Here is a 23,726-nt window from a genome sequence, read left to right as displayed (position 1 = left end):
AAGTTTTATTTTTAGATTTAAATTGGTTAAATTAGAAAAATAAAATGGAAATATTATTGTATTTACTAGTAAATCTTTTTATATAGGTGTCAGTGAGTGTTTAAATTCTTCAGAGTTCTCATTAGTAAATTATTTAAATTATTGGTGATCAGAGTTCCCCAAATATATGGTCTAACAGCTGTTGATTAATAAATTGTCATAATTTATGACACATTGTATGTATATAGAATTATTAATAACTGTTACTTATAATCATACAATATGAAATATTTCCATGGTTGGAAAATATAGCCTGAAAGCGTGTTTCTGTCCATTTTCAAATTAGTGCGATCATTCATAATTGCTACAAAAAAATAAAATATCTAGAAATACAACTTACAAGGGACGTGAAGGACCTCTTCAAGGAGAACTACAAACCACTGCTCGAGGAATTAAGAGAGGACACAAGCAAATGGAAAAAGAGTCCATGCTCATGGATAGGATGAATCAATATCATGAAAATGGCCGTACTGCCCAAAGTAATTTATAGATTGAATGCAATCACCATCATGCTACCATTGACTTTCTTCACAGAACTAGAAAAAAACTGTTTTAAATTTCATATGGAACCAAAAAAGAGCCTGTATAGCCAAGACAATACTAAGCAAAAAGAACAGCTGGAGGCATCATGCTACCTAACTTCAAACTATACTACAAGGCTACAGTAACCAAAACAGCATGGTACTGGTACCAAAACAGACATATAGACCAATGGGACAGAACAGAGGACTCAGAAATAACACCACACATCTAAAACCATCTCATCTTTGACAAACTTTGACACAAACAAGCAATGAGGAAATGATTCTCTATTTAATAAATGGTGCTGGGGGCCGGGCGCAGTGGCGCACGCCTGTAATCCCAGCACTTTGGGAGGCTGAGATGGGCGGATCATGAGGTCAGGAGATCGAGACCATCCTGGCTAACACAGTGAAACTCCATCTCTACTAAAAATACAAAGAATTAGCTGGGCGTGGTGGCAGGCGCCTGTAGTCCCAGCTACTTGGGAGGCTGAGGCAGGAGAATGGCATGACCCTGGGAGGCAGAGTTTGCAGTGAGCCAAGATCATGCCACTGTACCCCAGCCTGGGCGATAGAGCAAGACTCTGTCTGAAAAATAAATAAATAAATAAATAAATAAATAAATAAATAAATAGTGCTGGGAAAACTGACTAGTCATATGCAGAAAATAGAAACTGGACCCCTTCCTTACACCCTATACAAAAATTAACTCAAGATCGATTAAAGACTTAAACATAAAACCTAAAACCATAAAAACCCTAGAAGAAAGCCTAGGTAATACCATTCAGGACATAGGCAAGGGCAAAGATTTCATGACTAAAACACCAAAAGCAATTGCGACAAAAGCCAAAATTGACAAATGGCATCTAATTAAACTAAAGAGGTTCTGCACAGCAAAAGAAACTATCATCAGAGCTAATAGGCAACCTACAGAATGGGAGAAAATGTTTGCAATCTATTCATCTGAGAAAGGTCCAATATCCAGAATCTACAAGTAAAATAAACAAATTTACAAGAAAAAAAAAAACAACCTATCAAAAAGTGGGCAAAGGATATGAACAGACATTTTTCAAAAGAAGACATTTATGCAGCCAACAAACATGAAAAAAGCTCATTATCATTGGTCATTAGATAAATGCAAATCAAAGCCACAGTGAGATAACATCTCATGCCAGTTAGAATGGTGACCATTAAAAAGTCAGGAAACAACAGATGCTGGAGAGGATGTGGAGAAATAGGAACACTTTTACACTGTTGGAGGGAGTGTAAATTAGTTCAACCATTATGGAAGACAGTGTGGCAATTCCTCAAGGATCTAGAACCAGAAATATCATTTGACCCAGCAATCCCATTACTGGGTATGTACCCAAAGGATTATATATCATTCTACTATAAAGACACATGCACACTTATGTTTATTGCTGCACTGTTTACAATTGCAAATACTTGGAACCCACCCAAATGCCCATCAATGTTAGACTGGATAAAGAAAATGTGGCACATATACGTCATGGAATACTATGAAACCATAGAAAAGGATGAGTTCATGTCCTTTGCAGGGACATGGATGAAGCTGGAAACTATCATCCTCAGCAAATTAACTCAGGAACAGAAAACCAAACACTGCATGTTCTCACTCATGAGTGAGAGTTGAACAATGAGAACACATGGACACAGGGAGGGGAACATCACACACCAGGGCCTGTTGGGGAGTCGGGGGAAAGGGGAGGGAGAGCATTAGGACAAATACCTAAGGCATGTGGGGCTTAAAACCTAGATGACAGGTTGATAGGTGCAGCACACCACTATGGCACATGTATACCTATGTAACTAACCTGCATGTTAAGCACATGTATCCCCAAAGTTAAAGTAAAATAAAAAAAATTATAAAGACAATATGAAAACTTTTGGAACATACTTAAATAATGAGAGTATTTTTTGAGTGCTATGATGTGCCAGGTATTATCTAAAGTCTTTACATAGTTATCTTGATGTCTACTTTATGCAAAATTTTATTCCCAGTTTAGAAATGAAGAAACTGAGACACAGAAAGGTCACACCCTGGTTTCTTCCCTCCTTTTACCCTCTAGACTCCCACTGGTGATTTTATTGGCTGAACTCAGGAGTTAGCTGTCAGGGGTGCCTGAGATACGCAGTAGTCAAAATTCTTCCTCCCAGGCCATAAAATACAAACCCAAAGCAGGGAAGGGCAAAGAGTGGGTCCCAGGGAAAACAGGCCCAGAACGAACACATAACTACTGTGTAGCAGGTGCAGGTATGTGCTATTTTTTTTTCTGATATTTATAAGATTTTGTATGAAATTTTACTTGGTCATTTCTTTGTTTTAAAAATGTTAAGCTCCTGCTAAGTAATTGTGACTGAAATATATATAAAATAAACAGACCAGTAGAAGAAGAGACAAGTTCATAAATAAATAACATATAAAACATAATTCTATAAGGTAAATATGTATAAAATGTATTATAGAAAAATATGAGAAGAGATTTAATTTGGACTGGAGGAATCAGAAGTCTAGAAAAGCTAAGAAAAAGACTGTGACGTGAGCTGGGTTTTGAAAGAAATAGGAAACTAGAACCCAGTTAGGTAGGCATTTAGGCACAGGCTAAACATAAATAAAAGCATGAAAACTACAACGGGAATTGTATATCAGGCACAATGACTTGCCTGTATAGCTGTAGTACAAGGAATATGGAAGAAAGTGGAAAGATAATTGTTCACTGCATGAGCTCAAAGTCATTTATACATTTGAACTGTATTCCTAACCAAACTTAAGGGCTGTTTACTTCCCAGATTTCTGAAGATTGGTTGTATCCATCTTTCTCTTCTCATTGTTTGCACAGACCAGCATAGTGTTAATGCTGTTCTTGGTCTATGTATCATTCCTTCATCATATAAGGACCTTGGAATTACAAAGGAAAAATGCGGTTGGCTTGCCTTCCCCAAAACATCTGTATTTGCTGCTTCCCAAAACATTAATATGCATCATGGTTACTACAAGACTTGCAAAGGTGATGCTGATGTGTCTGTGTCTGGCTTGTTACTGTTTGTACCTTCATTTGCTAGATTTGAAGTCTGGCCAGGGAAATAATGTGGGCAATTGCTCAAGCTATGCTGCTTCAGCTTCCCTTTAATACCTGGTCAAGAGCAGTCTCCAGTGATGCTGGGTACTCTGAACACCTCTGCTGCTTCATGACGAGTAAGGACTCGGAATTTAGACAAGGGCGAGTCATACCAGGCCTGAGTAGGTGGCCATCAATGTAATATAAATCTTTTAAAGTAGAAAAGTATTTCCATGCTTATGCTGGTCATGCTGCTCACTCCTTCAGATCCATTCTCTGCTGTTCTCTGTGCTGTAGGAGGTTGATCTCTCTAGGACCTCTTGTTATGGTCTGAATGTGGGTGTCCCCACATCAACATTCACATGCTGAAATCCTAATCCTCAAGGTGATGGTATTAGGAGGTTGACCTTTGGGAGATGATTAGGTGATGAGGATGCAGCCCTTATGCATGAGATTAATGCCTTCATAAAAGTGACCCCAGAGGGACCCCTCGCCCCTTCTGCTATATGAGGACATGGTGAAAAAACACTATTTGTGAATGAGGACGGGATCCCTCAGCAGACACCGGATCTACCAGTGCTTTGATCTTGGACGTGCCAGCCTTCAGAACAGTGGGAAATAAATTTGTGTTGTTAATAAGCTACCCAGTCTATGGTATTTTATTACAGCAACCTGAGCAGACAAAGACAGTGCTCCCTTGATCTTTGGACTGCATTTGATTTTTGCCTATGGGAAGCAGTAATAGAAGAAGCCAGGGAAAATGAAGAGTAATTGAGGTATTTCTTACCTCTCTTTCTCCTTCCTAGGCCACAGTGTTTGCAGAGCCTATTTTCCTTTAATTACTGTGAGATAATGAGGAGACCCCCTCATTGCTGACTTCAGCTTTTGTCAGCTTTCAGTAGCACTGTACCTTTCCTTGCCCTGCAGGCCTAGGGATGGTAACAACTCCTCATTGTGACTAGTCCTTGTGTGCTTCACCATTCCTTGTCAGTTTCCATAACCCTGCCTGTACCTCTATAAAATGTCCCTTCATTCAGTGCTCTTAAATTAAATCCTTTGAGTGCATTCTTTGTTTCTCTTCTGCATGCTAGGCTACACCATGCAGACTCCTTTTTCAGGACAATTGGATGGCTCAGCTCTCTCAGGAATTTCCCTTAGTCATTTTCCCTCACCAAAGTCCTGTTCACTTTCTGGGAAGCCTGCATTCAGTTACTGATCATTGTGGAGGTATAAAAGGCCTGGTTTGCTTGGACCCTGGCTGGGGCAGCCATGGGGTTCATTGTGACTGTTGTTGAGGCTGTGGTTGGCACCAAAACCTAGCATCTCCGCCTGCCAGACCTGCTTCCTGTCCTCACTTCCACAGATGCAGATCCTGAGAGTACTCCCTAATAATTTTCTGGAATGCTTACCTCAGTTTCATAATCTACTTCCCAGAAAGAGCAATTTACAAACACCATTTCTTTAAAAGCACGTGTGCTGGCTGATTGTTATAAAGATTAATTGTCTTCTCTTGTCTATAATTGCCAATACGACCCACAATGGGCATAGTTTTGCTTTGGTGCCTTCTCAGTTCCCTTTCCTGGGATCCTTTATGGTCTTATACTCTTATGCTAATCTGTACTCTTAAAAAATTATCTAAACACACTAATTAAAGCAACCTTAAGTTACCAATTTATGCTTGCTAAATCAGCAAACATTTAAAAATATTATAGCCTCCAGTATTGTTAAAGTTGGTATGGCGCAGATACATTTATACAGTGCTAATGGCATTATAAACCAAAATAACTCTTGAGAAAGATTGCATGACATTATATATCATTATGCTATTTGATCTAATAAGTGCTTTCCTGAGAATTTGTTCTTCAACAATTAAAAGGAAGAGCAAATCTACCTGTACAAGTTATCATCTGTTTTGAAAGAAAAGACCACCACTCAATATCTGAAATAAAATACTGAATTTATTAATATTTTAAGCAAGGGAAAGCCTTGCTTGTGAGGCTCAGCCTTTCTGAGCAAAGCATGAAGCTGATTTTATATGGGTTTTTGGCAGTGTGGAGTCCAGAAATTTGAAGTTCTTCTGAGATGTCACTGTTTAGTGATTGGCTGACCCTTAGTTGTAGGAGCATGGTTACCAGTGTGCATCTGTTGCTGACTTTAAAAATGCAATTACTAAACTGAAGCTGTTTCCAACTGGCTGACTTTCAGAATTCTGAGCTGTCACTGACTAGGTTTCAGAAACATGTTTATTGAAGTGAATTGTCATTGATTGATTACGTAAATTTAAACTCAGCTGGGTTGTTACTTATTATAATACCTAGCAAATAACTAGTCTTCTCACAGAAGTGTAAGAACTTTTTTTCTCAACAGCATATTCTCTAATATGAACCTGGATATAATCTCAATGTCTAATATGCAAATGGTTAAGTAATTATGGTGAAGACATAATGGAATATTATGCAGTCAATAACCATTATTAATGTTGCATAGCTGCATAGTAAAAGATTTATAATTTAAGGGTACATTTAAAAAAAGGTTTTAAATAGAATTTTCTTGTTTATGGCAACTATTTGAAAAATATGTGTGTGTGTGTGTGTGTACAGGGATCAATTCATAGAATGATGAATAACGCTTAATGTTTTACATGTTTTTATATTTTATATGTATGTATGTGTGTGAACACAAACATGTTTTAAAATAAAGATTAAAAAAGCAATTTAATAATTCAACAGATAACAGGAAGGTTTGAATTTTAGTAGGAGATGTTGAAGACCAATATGCCTTTAAGACACAAATGAACTCATCTCATTAGAGGCCATAAAAGTGGAAGAAACACTGAACTTGGAATTTATGTCTTCATTTGAATCTTTCCTGCATCATATTATTATTTATCTGACCTTGGGCAAACCATTTGTCCTTTGTGAGCTTCATTTGCCCACCTTTAAAATATGACTAACAATCATATGCTTCATAGGTTAAGAGAATTAGATGAGACTCCTGTTATGAAAATGCTTTGTCTTGGAAATGCGGGCTCTTTTTTGGTTCCATATGAACTTTAAAGTAGTTTTTTCCAATTCTGTGAAGAAAGTCATTGGTAGCTTGATGGGGATGGCATTGAATCTATAAATTACTTTGGGTAGTATGGCCATTTTCACAATATTGATTCTTCCTACCCATGAGCATGGAAAGTTCTTCCATTTGTTTGTATCCTCTTTTATTTTGTTGAGCAGTGGTTTATAGTTCTCCTTGAAGAGGTCCTTCACATCCCTTGTAAGTTGGATTCCTAGGTATTTTATTCTCTTTGAAGCAATTGTGAATGGGAGTTCACTCATGATTTGGCTCTCTGTTTGTCTGTTATTGGTGTATAAGAATGCTTGTGATTTTTTGCACATTGATTTTGTATCCTGAGACTTTGCTGAAGTTGCTTATCAACTTAAGGAGATTTTGGGCTGAGATGATGGGGTTTTCTAGATATACAATCATGTCATCTGCAAACAGGGAGAATTTGACTTCCTCTTTTCCTAATTGAATACCCTTTATTTCTTTCTCCTGCCTGATTGCCCTGGCCAGAACTTCCAACACTATGTTGAATAGGAGTGGTGAGAGAGGGCATCCCTGTCTTGTGCCAGTTTTCAAACGGAATGCTTCCAGTTTGTGCCCATTCAGTATGATATTAGCTGTGGGTTTGTCATAAATATCTCTTATTATTTTGAGATACGTCCCATCAATACCTAATTTATTGAGAGTTTTCAGCATGAATGGCCATTGAATTTTGTCAAAGGCCTTTTCTGCATCTATTGAGATAATCATGTAGTTTTTGTCTTTGGTTCTGTTTATATGCTGGATTACATCTATTGATGTGCGTGTGTTGAACCAGGCTTGCATCCCAGGGATGAAGCCCACTTGATCATGGTGGATAAGCTTTTTGATGTGCTGCTGGATTCGGTTTGCCAGTATTTTATTGAGGATTTTTGCATCAATGTTCATCAAGGATATTGGTCTAAAATTCTCTTTTTTGGTTGTGTCTCTGCCAGGCTTTGGTATCAGGATGATGCTGGCCTTATAAAATGAGTTAGGGAGGATTCCCTCTTTTTCTATTGATTGTAATAGTTTCAGAAGGAATGGTACCAGCTCCTCCTTGTACCTCTGGTAGAATTTGGCTGTGAATCCATCTGGTCCTGGGCTTTTTTTGGTTGGTAGGCTATTAATTATTGCCTCAATTTGAGAGCCTGTTATTGGTCTATTCAGGGATTCAAGTTCTTCCTGGTTTAGTCCTGGGAGGGTGTATGTGTCCAGGAATCCTAAGCCAAAAGAACAAAGCTGGAGGCATCATGCTACCTGACTTCAAACTATACTACAAGGCCACAGTAACCAAAACAGCATGGTACTGGTACCAAAACAGACATATAAACCAATGGAACAGAGCAGAGCCCTCAGAAATAATACCACACATCTACAACCATCTGATCTTTGATAAACCTGACAAAAACAAGGAATGGGGAAAGGATTCCCTATTTAATAAATGGTGCTGGGAAAACTGGCTAGCCATATGTAGAAAGCTGAAACTGGATCCCTTCCTTACACCTTATACAAAAATTAATTCAAGATGGATTAAAGACTTGAATGTTAGACCTAAAACCATGAAAACCCTAGAGGAAAACCTAGGCAATACCATTCAGGACATAGGCATGGGCAAGGACTTCACGACTAAAACACCAAAAGCAATGGCAACAAAGGCCAAAGTTGACAAATGGGATCTAATTAAACTAAGGAGCTTCTGCACAGCAAAAGAAACTACCATCAGAGTGAACAGGCAACCTACAGAATGGGAGAAAAGTTTTGCAATCTACTCATCTAACAAAGGGCTAATATCCAGAATCTACAAATAACTCAAATAAATTTACAAGAAAAAAACAAACAACCCCATCAAAAAGTGGGCAAAGGAGATGAACAGACACTTCTCAAAAGAGGACGTTTATGCAGCCAACAGACCCATGAAAAAATGCTCATCATCACTGGCCATCAGAGAAATGCAAATCAAAACCACAGTGAGATACCATCTCACACCAGTTAGAATGGCGATCATTAAAAAGTCAGGAAACAACAGGTGCTGGAGAGGATGTGAAGAAATAGGAACACTTTTACACTGTTGGTGGGACTGTAAACTAGCTCAACCATTGTGGAAGACAGTGTGGCGATTCCTCAAGGATCTAGAACTAGAAATACCATTTGACCCAGCCATCCCATTACTGGGTATATACCCAAAGGATTATAAATCATGCTTCTATAAAGACACATGCACACGTATGTTTATTGCAGCGCTATTCACAATAGTAAAGACTTGGAACCAACCCAAATTTCCATCAATGATAGACTGGATTAAGAAAATGTGGCACATATACACCATGGAATACTATGCAGCCATAAAAAAGGATGAGTTCACGTCCTTTGTAGGGACATGGATGAAGCCAGAAACCATCATTCTCAGCAAACTATCGCAAGAACAAAAAACCAAACACCACATGTTCTCACTCATAGGTGGGAATTGAACAATGAGAACACTCGGACACAGGGTGGGGAACATCACACACTGGGGCCTGTTGTGGGGTGGGGGAAGTGGGGAGGCAAAGCATTAGGAGATATACCTAATGTAAGTGATGAGTTAATGGGTGCAGCACACCAGCATGGCACATGTATACGTATGTAACAAACCTGCACGTTGTGCACATGTACCTAAAACTTAACGTATAATAATAATAATGATGATAATAATAGCATCCCTTGCTGTGTTAAGAATTCTGTAGATCTGTGCTGGCTAATAAGACAGCCACTAGCCATATGCGACTAGTGAGTACCTAAAATTCGGCCAGTTTGAATTGAGGTATGTGCTCTAAGTTGAAGATACATCCTGGATTTCAAAGAGTTAGTATGAAAAAAGGAACATAAAATATCTCATTATTTTTGAATATTAATTACATTTTGAAATGACATTCATATATATTTAATTAAATAAAATATATTGTTAAAAGAAAAAAATAAATTGCTGAATCTATCCAAAAAAAGAAAATGCTTTGTAAACTAGAAAATATTATACAAACTGTTATTTTTTCATCTTTCAATTTTCTAATTGTCATAATATTTGTATGTATTTATGGGGTACATGTGATATTTTGTTATATGCGCTGACTGTAATGATCGAGTCAGAATATTTGGAGTGTTTATCACCTTGAATATGTATCATTTCTATGTATTAGGAACATTTCAAGTACTTTCTTCTAGCTGTTCTGAAATATACAATACAGTGTTGTTAACTATAGTCACACTATTCTGCTATTGAACATTAGAACTTATTCCTTCTATCTAACTCTATGCCTGTACTCATAACCAACCTCTTTTTATCTCCCTACCCATCTACTTACACACCCTTCTCAGCCTCTGGTAGCTATTATTCTACTGTCTACCTACATGAGACCAACTTTTGGTTCTTCCATGAGTGAGAATATGTGATATTTGTCTTTCTGTGCCTGGTATATTTCACTTAACATAATGACCTCCATTTCCATCCATGTTGCTGCAAATGACATTATTTCATTTTTATGGCTCAGTAGTATTCTATCATGTACATATACCACATTTTCTCAATCCATTTGTTTATAGAAGCTTAGGTCGATTCCATATCTTTGCTATTGTGAATAATGCAGCAATAAACATGTAAGTGCAGCATCCCTTTTATACACTTATTTATTTTCCATTGGAGAAATACCTAGTAGTGGGATTGCTAAATTATATTTTTGTTGTATTTTTAGTTGAGAAATCTTCATACTGTTTTTCATAGTGTTTTACTAATTTACATTCCCACCAACAGTGTGTAAGAGTTCACTTTTCTTCACATTCTCACCAGCATCTGCTATTTTTTTTGTTTTAATAGTCATTCAACTGGGTAAGATTATATCACATTGTGGTTTCGATGTACATTTCCCATTTTTCCCTCCCTTCCTCCTTCCCTCCCTCTCTCCCTCCTTTCCTTTCCTTCCTTCCTTCCTTCCTTCCTTCTTTCCCTCCCTCCCTCCCTTTTTCTTTCTTTCTTTCTCTTTCTTTCTTTCTTTCTTTCCTTCCTTCGTTCCTTCGTTCCTTCCTTCCTTCTTTCTTTCTTTTTCTTTCTCTCTCTGTTTCCCTCCCTCCCTCCCTTCCTTCCTTCTTTTCTTTCTTTTTCTTTTTCTTCTGTTATTTTTTTTTTTATTTTTATTTTTTACAGGGTCTCAGTCTTTCACCCTGGCTGGAGTACAGTGGTGCAATCTTGGCTCACTGCAGCCTCTGCCTCCCAGGCTCCAGAGATCTTCCCATCTTAGCCTCCAGAGTAGCCGGGACTACAGGTGCCCACCAGCATATTTGGCTAATTTTTGTATTTTTTGAAGAGATGGGGTTTTGCCATGTTGCCCAGGCTGGTCTCAAACTCCTGATGTCAAGCAATCCACCTGCCTCGGCCTCCCAAAATGTTGGGATTACAGGCATGAGCCACCATGCCCAGCCCAGCACTTATTTTCATATACCTATTTGCCATTTGTCTGTCTTCTTTTGAGAAATGTCAATTTATGTGCTTGCCCATTTTTCAATGAGATTTTTTTTAACTTGTTTGAGTTCCTTCTATATCTGGATATTAGTCTCTTATTAGATGAATAGTTTGCAAATAGTTTCTTCCATTCAACAGATTGTCTGTTCACTAAGTTGATTGTTACCTTTGCTGCGAAGACACTTTTAAATTTACTGTAGTCTCATTTGTCTATTTTTGTTTTTGTTGCCTGTGCTTTTGAGGTCTTAGCCATAAAATCTTTTCTAGACCTGTGTCCAGAAGTGTTTCTCCTTTGTTTCCTTCTAGCAGTTTTTATAGTTTCAGGTCTTATGTATAAGTCTTTAATCTACCCTGAGTTGATTTTTGTATTTGGTGAGAGTTAGGGGTCTAGTTTCATTCTTCTGCATGTGGCGACCAATTTTCCTAGCACCATTTATTGAAGAGAATGTTCTTTCTCCAATATATATTCTTGCTTCCTTTGTCAAAAATCCTTTGGTTGAAAATACGTGAATTTATTTCCGGGTTTGCTACTTTGTCCCGTGGTGTATGTGTTTGTTTTTATACAAAAACCATGCTGTTTTAGTTATGACAGTCTTGTAATATATTTTGAAGTCAGGTAATGTGGTGCCTCCAGCTTTGTTTCTTTTGCTTAGGATTGCTTTGGCAGTTCAGACTCTTCTTTGTTAACACATGAATTTTAGGATTGTTTTTTCTATTTATGTGAAAAAATGGCATTGTTATTTTGATTGGAATTATATTGAATCTGCAAATTGCTTTGAACAGTATGGTTATTTTGATGATATTTATTCTTTTGATTCATGAGCAGGGGATGTCTTTCCATTTGTTTGTGTTATCCTCAATTTCTTTCGTCAGTGTTTTGTAGTTTTCCGTGCAGAGTTCTTTCACTTCCTTGGTTAAATTTATTCCTAAGTATTTAATTTTATTTTTCAGCTGTTACAACTTGTGTTGCCTTCTTGATTTCTTTCTCAACTAGTTTATTATTAATGTATACAAACAATACTGATTTTTGTATATTGATATTATATCATGAAACTTTACTGAATTAATTTATTAGATCTCAGTTTTTTTGTGGAGTCTATAGATTTTTTTCTAGATATTGAATTACACCATCTGCAAAGAAGGGCAATTTGACATTCTCATTTTCAATTTCATTCTTTTGCCTGATGGTTCTGGCTAGGACTTCCAATACTATGTTGAATAGGAGCAGTGAGAGTGGGCATCCTTGTCTTGTTCCAGTTTTTAGAGAGAAGACTTTCAGCTTTCCCCATTCAGTATGACGTTAGCTGTATCTTTGTGGTATATGGCCCTCATTTTGTTGAGGTATGTTTCTTCTATGCCTAATTTCATGAGGGTTTTTATCATGAAGGGATGTTGAATTCTATCACATGCCTTTTCTTTGTCTAGTGACCTAATGAGATGGTTTTGATCCTTCATTCTTTTATGATGTATCACATTTATTGATTTGCATATATTGAATCATCTTTGCATTCCTGGGATAAATCCCACTTGATCATGGTGTATTATCTTTTTTATGTGCTGTTGGATCCAATTTGCTAGTATTTTGTTGAGGATTTATGTTTCTCTGTTCCTCAAGAATATTGGCCTGTAGTGTTGTTGTTGTTTTCATGTTTTTGTCTAGCCTTACAGAACGAGTAATGGAGAATTTCAAACTATATTATTAAGGTGTCAGATTCAATATTTATACTATATGTAACTCAAAGCTAATTGCTAAAAAATAAATAAAATGAAGTTGTAATTTTTTTGAAACATAAAATGCTTCATAATATGAAGTATGTTTGGAATTGAAGCCAAGGAAAACACATGCTGCTTCTCAAACTATTTGTCCTTTAATGAGGTGCCAAATAACTCAACATCTGTCTGAGAGTTGGTCATGGCATAAAGGGGGATAAGTTTTCTAATATACTATGTGGCTGCTGCTTCATTCGGGAACCTTAGAACAGATGCACTGGCAATGTGGTCTACATTGTACCTTTGCTAACAAGCTTCCTTTGATTTGGAGTCATTGTGTTCAGTAGACATCTTAATGGAAAAGCTACAATTTTGTTCCTATGGAATACATGACTATTGGTATAAACAGTAAATGTAATACACACTTCTTCCTATTGTGAGGTGTCCACTGGCTTAACAATCCTACCAAAGGTTAAACATACCCCAAAACCGAATCATGCCAAGGCAAGCTCAATAATTTTAAAGTCCAGCTTTTAAAAACTTAAGCATTTAAGTCACTAATGAAAAAATATCCTATCTGTACCACTGAGATGAGAAATTTAGAACTGCTAGAACTGCTAATCTTATAATTACTAGGAGAATTCTGCAATTTAAAGCTTGACAAATTTGTTTTTTTTTCCTAACTGGCAAAATCTAGAATTATCTTTGCTTATTTTAAAGTTTTAGGTTGATTATTTGACTTAAATGAAATTTAAGATAATTTGCCTTATATTGGTTTTCATTTTCATGGAAAGACCATTTCTATTACATACCATTCATATGTGAGGGTATGTGTGGGTGGTTGAGCACATCAGGTTTCATGTTTATTTTAAATACAGTTAAAATCTAAACTGTTCTTTCCCCTAGAAACTGAGGAATTCTGGAGATTAATCAGTGGATAAACAGACTTTATAGCAGATGAATATATCATTAGTTTCAGTTGAGCTTTGCTTACTGTGGTAACTTGAATATCCAGATGAATTTAATCAATTAACAACTAGACATTGTGACAGATTGAAGTATACATGTTCTTAATCTCAATGTACTTTCACTCTAGCTTTGGAGACAGAATAAACATGTTAACCAATTAAATAATACCTGTAGTCAGCTGCAATCAGAGTTGTAGGAGGGAGAGAGTCCCAGGAGAGTGGTGGGGTTTAAGCTAGTGTCAAAGAATTTGGATACATGGAGGAGAGCAGACAAGCAAAAGAAAGAAGAGTATGCAGGCATCTAAAGGAGACATAATATAGAATATTTACATATGTTTTGCAAGTGAAGTCTGCAGTTCTATATCCTCAGTTTGAAAACACACACATATACACACACATACACACACAGACACAACTGCAGAATGAACAACAAAGGGACTGAGATGAAACAGCTGCTGTGGTAGTTAGGGGCATTGGTTCTGGGGTGAGACTGCCTGGATTTATGTTCCAACCTTTGTGATTCGCTCTGTGACTTTGAAGAACTCACCTACCTGTACTAAGCCTCAGTTGTTTCATAGGTGAAATGGGAATGACTATAATAGTACCAGATGAAAATGGGAAAATTGAAGGAGAAAAAGTAATTAGAACAGTGTCCAGTGTGTGATTAGATGTAAGTAAAACTTATTATCATTTGCCATTTGTGGAAATGTGTTCATAATTTTGTTACCTGTGGTGTATTGCTACAGGATCCTTGAGACCAGAACCTTCTTTTATTTTTAATTAATTAGTTAATTCAGCATTCAGATTTTGAACATTCATTTATAACAAGTGCTAAAGATGAGATAAGTTGTCTAATGACAGGCATCTGCTCTTTGTACATTTTATATGATTAATAGTTGTTGAAATAAGGGAAATAATTATCAGCGGTTGGAAGTATATATTGTCTTAAAGGTTACTTCTTTCTTTGGTAGTTCAACTAGTACTTTTTATAGCCCTTATAAAGTTATGGTATAATTTTTTATATAACTATACTGTATAAATCTTTAGGATCTCATTGGTATATCATCTTGTGGATGTCTGTCCCAGTAAAGAACTTAGACTATCACATGTAGTCAAGCTCATTGTTACAAAACATGCGCTTCTTATTTTAATTACAGCAGTCTAAGTTTAATAAAAATGTTGAATAGATTCAATTCAATGTAATGAATGTTAGTTATTTCATTTGTTTGATATTTCAGTGCTTTAATGGATTTAATACTAAAATGCTTTTTTATTTAATGAAAAGCATGGCAGAATTTTATTGCAGTGCAAGGTGCACTGTACTAATAGTACTTGACATCTATATAAATTGTTGTGTTGGATTGAATGATTAGTATTAAAAAGAACATAATATTTTTACTTCTCATTGTGAAAAATAAAATCAGTCTTTTAGAGGTCAAATAATTATTCTAGAAGTCATTAATAGAATTGGATACTGCCCGAGATGATCCATGATGTCAGGCCCATGTGATCTGATAATCTCCTTTATACTTGTTCTTTTCTGAAATAAAGCTGATCTGTTAATCTCATGTGTTTTTAATTTAAATTCATCAACTTCTGCCTTGATGTAAGAGAAAATCTTATAATAGGATTTCCCCAAATTTTGATTCCTTGCTTTTAGAAACCTAGCAAAGCCATAGATTACAGAATTCTAGAGCTGGAAGAGAAGATATTCCCTTTATTTTATAATCCTCTAATTTTACTGGTGAGGAAACTGAGGCCTGCTGAGTTATCATACTTGCTTAAGACAATAGTCACAAAACCAGACTGAAGCTAATGTTTTCTGTTTCCAGGTATCTATCTACAAACCAGAGACTCATAATATTGATAGTAACTAATTTAAGAGCACACAACTTAAATATTTTGACAGGGCTTACCACAAATGAGTCACTATTTTAATTGAGTGACCTTGTTTAAATAGATCAGGATCTTGTTTTACTGTTAAAGGGAATCACCAAGCAAAACATGCCTCAAAACCTGTTTATGCCTTATAGTCTTGAAAGTCATGATGTCTTCAGCTCCCTAATATCAGAACAGTATTTTCTAAAAAGAAAATTGTGAATAACCCTTCACTTAGCTTCTCTCCACTTAAAAGCGTGTCTGCATCTGTACCCACCCTAACCTCAGTCCCTGCTTCTCCCTAGGGATAATTGTCTACCTGTGCTATAGGTCTCTCTTCTTCCACTTCATCAGTTATCCCTTTACCATCAACCACTCCCTGTATATCAGCTCTTTCTTCTAAAAAATAGACTTATTCAAGTAATCTCCTACCCACCCGCCCCCAATAAACAACAATAACCTTTTATTCATCTTCTGTTGCATTTCTTCTTTGGGCATTACTCCCTTCTCTTTTTTTCTACAGAGATAAATTCCATTAATAAATTATCTACATTTGCTACTTCCATTTTATTAGCTCAAATTCACCACTCAGACAGTATTTTCACAAATTTTCATAAATTAAAAAAGTAACTGTTGAAAATAAATAAATAAATAAACATTACCATGAAAGTAAAGCTTGAAAATAAAATTCAATAGAATAATTTTTTATTGTACCCCCTAAAGGAGGAAGAAATGAATTGATGGATGGTGATTGTGAAAGAGAAGTATCTAGGAGGCATTCTTTGGAAGGAATATTCTTTCTGCATTGTTTTTTCCCCACCAGTCTTTGGACATTTTAGAGGCTCATGATTATTGTCTACTTAAATTGCTCACAAAGAGAAACTCATAGTGGACTTATTTTTAGTTAAAAATGAACATTTCCTAAATTTATATTAAAATGCAAAGATCTTTGACTTGCTAAACAGTTTTTAATAAGAAAAAACAGAGTTGGTGAGCAAAGGACATGAGTAGACATTTCTCAAAAGAAGACTGACTTACAAACAGCCAACAAACATGAAAAAATGCTCAACATCACTAATCATCAGCGAAATGCAAATTAAACCCACAATGAGATACGTTACTCCTGCAAGAAGTACACTTTACTCTTTACTCCTGCAAGAATCGCCGTAATTAAAAAAGAAATAGATTTTGGCGTGGATGTGGTGAAAGGGAATACTTTTATACTGCTCGTGGGAATGTAAATTAGTGCAACCACCATGGAAGACAGTATGGAGATTCCTTAAAGAACTAAAAATAAAACTACCATTCAATCCAGCAGTCCCACTACTGGATATCAATCTACCCAAAGGAAAAGTAATCATTATGTGAAACATGCACACATGTTTATAACAGGACAATTTTCAGTTGCAAAGATATGGAATCAACCTAAGTACCCACTGAACAGTGACTGTTTAAAGAAAATGTGGTATATATATGTATACCATGGAAGACTACCCATCCATAAGAGGGAATGAAATAATGTGTTTTGCAGCAACTTGGATGGATCTGGAGGCCATTATTCTAAATGAAGTGACTCAGGAATGGAAGACCAAATACCGTATGTTCTCACTTATAAGTGGGAGCTAAGCTATGAGGACACAAAGGCATAAGAGTGATATAATGGACTTTGGGTACTTGCAGGGGAAGTTTGGGAGGGGGGTACCAGATAAAAGACTACATATTGGGCACAGTGTACACTGATTGGGTGATGGGCACACTAAAATCTCAGAAATCACCACTAAAGAACTTATCCATGTAACCAAAAACTACCTGTACCCCAAACAACTGTTGAAATAAAAAAAAAGAAAAAAACAGAGTTAGAGGATTTACACTAAGTGATTTTAAGACAATATTCTATTGGCATAAGGATAGACACTAAGATAGAGAGTCCAGAAATAATTCCATGCCTATACCAGCAAGTAATTTTCTAAGTAACTTAAAGAGGAAAAAGGTAGTATTTTCAACAATTAATGTTGGATGTTATATGGGAAAATTAATTTGTATAATAACTCATGCTATATAAAAAAATTAACTCAAAATGAACATATACATATGAAACTTTATATAACTTCTAGAAGGAAATATAGGAACATAATCTATGAAATGATGGGTTGATTAAAGATTTCTTAGAACACAAAATGTCAGACCATATAAAATTAATAAATTGGAAAATTCTAAACCTAAAAACTTTGCTGTTTAAAAGACATTGTGCAGAAAATAAAACGACATGTCTCAGCCTTGGAGGAAATGTTTACAAAGCATATATCTTGTAAATAATTTGTTTTCAAAACATATAAGCAACTCTTACAAACCAGTAGGGAGAAAAATCACCAAATAAAATTATGGGGGAAAAATTGAACATCATTTCACAAAAGAAAATATATGAATGGAAGATTAACACATGAAAAGATGCTCAACATTGTTAGTTCTTAGGGAAATGTAAATCAAAAGCATAGTGAGATACTACTATACTCCCACTAGAGTGGGTAAAATGAACAAAAACAGGAACAAAAAACCTGGTAATAGTAAGTTTTGGCAAACGTGCAAAGTGTCTGGAAGTCTCATACACTGCTGCTGGGAATGCAAAGTAGTTTAGCCATGTTGATAATTAACTTGGTAGTTTCTTTTAAAGTTGAATATACATTTACCAAATGACTCAGAAATCGCAGTCTTAGCTACTTACCCAAGACAAATTAAAACATATGTCTTTAAAAATATTGTACTGTACTTGAATGTTTATTGCACCTTTATAAGGTGTGAGGGGATGGAATTTATCACAAAGAGGCAAAATGATGGAAAAATTCTGTGTCTTAGTTTTAACAATGTTAGAGAACTGTATACATTACTCAACTTAAAGTAGGTGAGTTTCAATACCATTTTTACTTCAGGTATGCTGAGAAAATGATACTTCAGGCTGGGTGCGGTGGCTCACACCTGTAATACCAGCACTTTGGGAGGCCGAAACAGGTGAATCACCTGAGGTCGGGAGTTCAAGATCAGCTTGGCCAACATGGTGAAACCCCATCTCTACTGAAAATACGAAAATTAGCTGTGCATGGTGGCAGGCACCTGTAATCTCAGCTACTCAGGAGGCTGAGGCAGGAGAATATTTTGAACCCGGGTTGCAGAGGTTGCAGTGAGCTGAGATCACGCCACTGCACTCTAGCCTGTGTGACAGAGTGAGACACTGTCTCAAAAAAAAAAAAAAAGACACTTCAACCACAGGATAAATATGGGGTCTATATGAACATCGACCGTGTTTCTCACCACACATAAACATTAATTTTATGTTCTGTCAAATAGTAAAAATATACTATTTACCTTCTTTAAATAAGTGGATGAATGTCTTGTAAAAATTAGGATGGAGATCATTGCCTGATTTCCCATTAGGCATTAAAAATCATGACCAGATAATAATGAAACAGGAGAAGTTACAGATATAAATCCTGGAGAATAAAGGCAATTTTCTCTCTATTCAGTATTACTTAACACAGTATTAGATTTAACATGGTTTACAAATGATAATAATGACAGTTGTTTTATTGTCATCTGGGCAAAGATGAAAAAGAAAATAATAATAATAATAATAATAATACTTCAAATTATTTATAGTAATTCCCTAAGAAGTGAATAGGAAGATTTTCTGTAACCTTTGCATTCTATATTTGAAGGATGTTGGTATTTGTTTTAAAAAATGATCTACATTCCATTTTTTATATATGCATGTGTGTGTGTGTGTGTGTGTGTGTATGTGTTATTAGTCTGTTCTCACACTGCTAATAAAGACATACCTGAGACTGGATAATTTAAAAAAGAAAGAGGTTTAATTGGCTCACAGTTTTACATGGATGGGGAGACCTCACAATCATGATGGAATGCAAATGAGGAGCAAAGTCACGTCTTACATGGCAGCAGGCAAGAGAGCTTGTGTAAGGGAACTCCCCTTTATAAAGCTATCAGATCTCATGAGACTAATTCACTATCACTAGAATAGTGTGGGAAAGACCCACCCCCATGACTCAATTGCCTCCCACTGTGTCCCTCCCATGACATGGAATTATGGAGCTACAGTTCAACATGAGATTTGGGTGAGGACATGGCCAAACCATATCAGTGTGTATATACACACACAGTCTGTGTAATGACAGTCTGAGAAACAGAAGTAAGCCCAAAATCTTTCTGTGATCCAGGCAAAGTTATTTAGCTTTATGATAAAAGAGAGAAATAGTTATTGGTTCCTATTCACCAACACTGAGGGAGAGTATTATAGACTACATTTGTGGCTGGATAGTAATTTGTCAGTATTTGTTGTTTGCTATAATCATTCATGATTATATATAGTCTGAAAGACTTGGGATAAATGCCATTTAAGAAATTATATTATTTCCTCATCTTATGATTCGTCCTTTTGTGATGATTGTAATGTTTACCTTGTTAGATTCATCTTGACCTCCTGTCTGGATCCCTGGAGACTGTGAAGCAGTTGTTATATTCTGTTGTAATAAGAAAATTTAGGCATAAATAGCTCAAAAGCAGAGTTATGTAAGGTATTGTTATTTCTACTGTGTTTTTTAAAAGGAAGTGAGGTTGAAAGAGGGCATTTTGTGGTGAAATGAAGAGCATGAGACTTAACTGAAATGGTGGGATTGTAATTCAGCAAAGTATTTAATAAGGACCTACTCACATGCAAGACCTTGCCAGGCATCACTCACTGTTTCATTTAATCCTCAAAATAACCCTGTCAGATATATAGGATGCATTATTTCTATTTTAATAAATAAGAACACAGTTTCAGAAGCGTCAAATAAATTGCTGAATGTTCCACAGTTACTATGGACAGAATTAGAATTTCAACCCAGAGTTTGTCTGAATCCAATTGCAGAGACCTTACCTGTACACAGATATATAATGCATTGGCTTGCATAGAATAAAGTTTATACTGGAGAATCTTCAAATGCCTATCACTAATCCTAGAAATATTAATGCTCCTGTCTTCCTAAAGGCATGCAATACAATTTCAACTTTTCTTTTAGATTTAGGGGTACATGTGCAGGCTTGTTACTTGGGTAATACTGAGGTTTGGAGTATGAATGGTTCCATCTCTCAGGCAATAGGTAGTTTTTCAGCCCTTGACCCCTTTCTTCTTTTCTCTCTCTAGTATTCCCCAATGTGTATTTTTCCCAATGCTTAGCTCCCACTTGTAAGTGAGAGCGTGTGTATTTGGTTTTCTATTCTTGTGTTAATCTGCTTAGGATAATGGCCTCCAGCTGCACCCAAGTTGTTGCAAAGGACGTGATTTTGTTCTTTTTTATGACTGCGTAGTATTCCATGCTGTACATATACCACATTTTCTTTATCCAATCTACCATTGATGGGCACAGATGTTGATTTCATAGCTTTGGTATTGTGATTAATGCTATGATTAAAATATGAGTGCATGTGTCTTTTTGGGAGAATGATTTATTTTCCTTTGGGTATATGCCCAGTGATGGAATTGCTGGGTCAAAAGGTAGTTCTGTTTTAAGTTCTTTGAGAAATGTCCAAACTGCTTTCCACAGTGGCTGAACTAATTTACATTCCCACCAACAGTGTATATAAGCCTTCCCTTTTCTCTACAATCTTGCAATCATCTGTTACTTTTTGACTTTTAAGTAATAGCTATTCTGGCTGGTGTGAGATAGTATCTCATTGTGATTTTGATTTGCACATCTCTGATGATTAGTGATGTTGAGCATTTATTCATATGCCTTTTGGCCACTTATATGTCTTTTTTGAGAAGTGTCTCTTCATGTCCTTTGCCCATTTTTAATGGGGTCATTTTTTGCTTGTTGAATTGTTTAAGTTTCTAAAGATTCTGGATATTATACCTTTGTCAATGCATAGTTTGCAAATATTTTCTTCCATTTTGTGGGGTTTCTGTATACTCTGTTGGTAGGTTTCTTTTCCCTGTGCAGTATTTCTTTAGTTTGATTAGGTCACACTTGTCAAATTTTGGTTTTATTGCAGTTGTTTTTGAGGACTTAGTCATAAATTCTTTGCCAATGCTAATGTCAAGAAGGGTATTTCCCCACCATCATTCTTCACAGCATTGGAAAAAACAATCCTAAAAATCATATGGAACCAAAAAAGAGGCTGCATAGCCAAAGCAAGACTAAGCAAAAATAACAAATCTGGAGGCACCACATTACCTGATTTCAAACTATACTATAAGGCCATAGTCACCAAAACAGCATGGTACTGGTATAAAAATAGGCACACAGGCCAATGGAACAGAATAGAAAACCCAGAAATAAACCAAAATACTTACAGACAACTGATCTCTGACAAAGCAAACAAAAACATAAAGTGGAGAAAGGACACCCTTTTCAACAAAGGGTGCTGGGATAATTGGCTAGCCAAATGTAGGAGAATGAAACTGGAACCTCATCTCTCACCTTATACAAAAATCAACTCAAGATGGATTAAGGACTTAAACCTAAGACCTAAAACTATAAAAATTCTAGAAGATAACATTGTAAAAACCCTTCTAGACATTGGCTTAGGCAAGGATTTTATGACCAAGAACTCAAAAGGAAATGCAATAAAAACAAAGATAAATAGCTGGGACTTAATTAAACTAAAGAGTTTTGCATGGCAAAAGGAACAGTCAGCAGAGTAAACAGAAAACCCACAGAGTGGGAGAAAATCTTCACAATCTGTATATCTGTCAAAGGACTAATATCCAGAATCTACAACAAACTCAAACAAATCAGCAAGAAAAAAACAAAAAAATCCCACCAAAAAGTGGGCTAAGGACATGAAGAGACAGTTCTCAAAAGAATATATACAATTGGCCAACAAACATGTGAAAAAATGCTCAACATCACTATTGATCAGGAAAATGCAAATTAAAACCACAATGCGATACCACTTCACTCCTACAAGAATGGCCATAAAAAAAAAAAATAAATAAATGGTAGATGTTGGTGTTGATGCAGTGAACGGAGAACACTTCTACACTGCTGGTGGGAATGTAAACTAGTACAACCACTATGGAAAACAGTGTGGAGATTCCTTAAAGAACTGAAAGTAGAACTACTATTTGCTCCAGCAATCCCACTACTGGGTATCTATCCAGAGGAAAATAAGTCATTATACAAAAAAGATACTTGCACATGCATGTTTATAGCTGCACAATTCGCAGTTGCAAAAATGTGGACCCAACCTCAATGCCCATCAATCCACTAGTGGATAAAGAAACGTTACATATGTATATATATATATGTAATTTATATATATAATATATATTATTATATATATTCCATTTTATATATATATATAATGGAATACTACTCAGCCATAAAAAAGAATGAATTAATGGCATTTGCAGTGACCTGGATGAGATTGGAGACATTATTCTAAGTGAAGTAACTCAGGAATGGAAAACCAAACATCGTACGTTCTCACTCATAAGTGGGAGCTAAGCTATGAGGATGCAAAGGCATAAGAATGACACAATGGATTTGGGGACTCAGGGACAAAGGGTGGGAAGGGGGTGAGGGATAAAAGACTACAAATAGGGTGCAGTGTATGCAGCTTGATTTATGGGTGCACCAAAATCTCACAAATCACCGCTAAAGAACTTACCCATGTAACCAAACACCACCTGTTCCCCCAATAACATATGGAAATAAAAAAATAAAAAAGAAGGGTATTTCCTAGATTTTCTTCTAGGATTTTTATAGTTTGAGGTTTAATATTTAAATCTTTAATCAACCTTGTGAAAATTTTTGTATGTGATGAAATGTAGGGGTCCAGTTTCATTCTTCTTCCTATGGGTAGCCAGTTACGCCAGCACCACTTATTGAATAGGGAGTCCTTTACCATTGCTTATTTTTGTTGACTTTGTTGAAGATTAGATGGTTGTAGATGTGTGGCTTTATTT

General features: G+C 36.0%; 1 protein-coding gene across 6 annotated transcripts in view; it reads left to right on the top strand.

The window, feature by feature from the left end:
- Positions 1–23,726, top strand: part of PDE4B (phosphodiesterase 4B) — a 681,554-nt gene that overhangs the window by 184,556 nt on the left and 473,272 nt on the right. For 2 of the 6 annotated variants that reach the window (XM_063800945.1, XM_063800932.1), the window contains exon 2: positions 16,487–17,360. The exons of the other annotated variants lie outside the window; for them this stretch is intronic. The gene's annotated coding sequence lies outside the window, so the exon portion shown is untranslated. The remainder of the gene's footprint in view (positions 1–16,486; positions 17,361–23,726) is intronic. 6 annotated transcript variants of the gene reach the window in all.

This window comes from Pan troglodytes, chromosome 1, assembly GCF_028858775.2.
Source record: "Pan troglodytes isolate AG18354 chromosome 1, NHGRI_mPanTro3-v2.0_pri, whole genome shotgun sequence".
Taxonomy (NCBI): domain Eukaryota; kingdom Metazoa; phylum Chordata; class Mammalia; order Primates; family Hominidae; genus Pan; species Pan troglodytes.
Note: the sequence above shows the minus strand (reverse complement) of the source record. Positions and strands in the feature narration are given on the sequence as shown.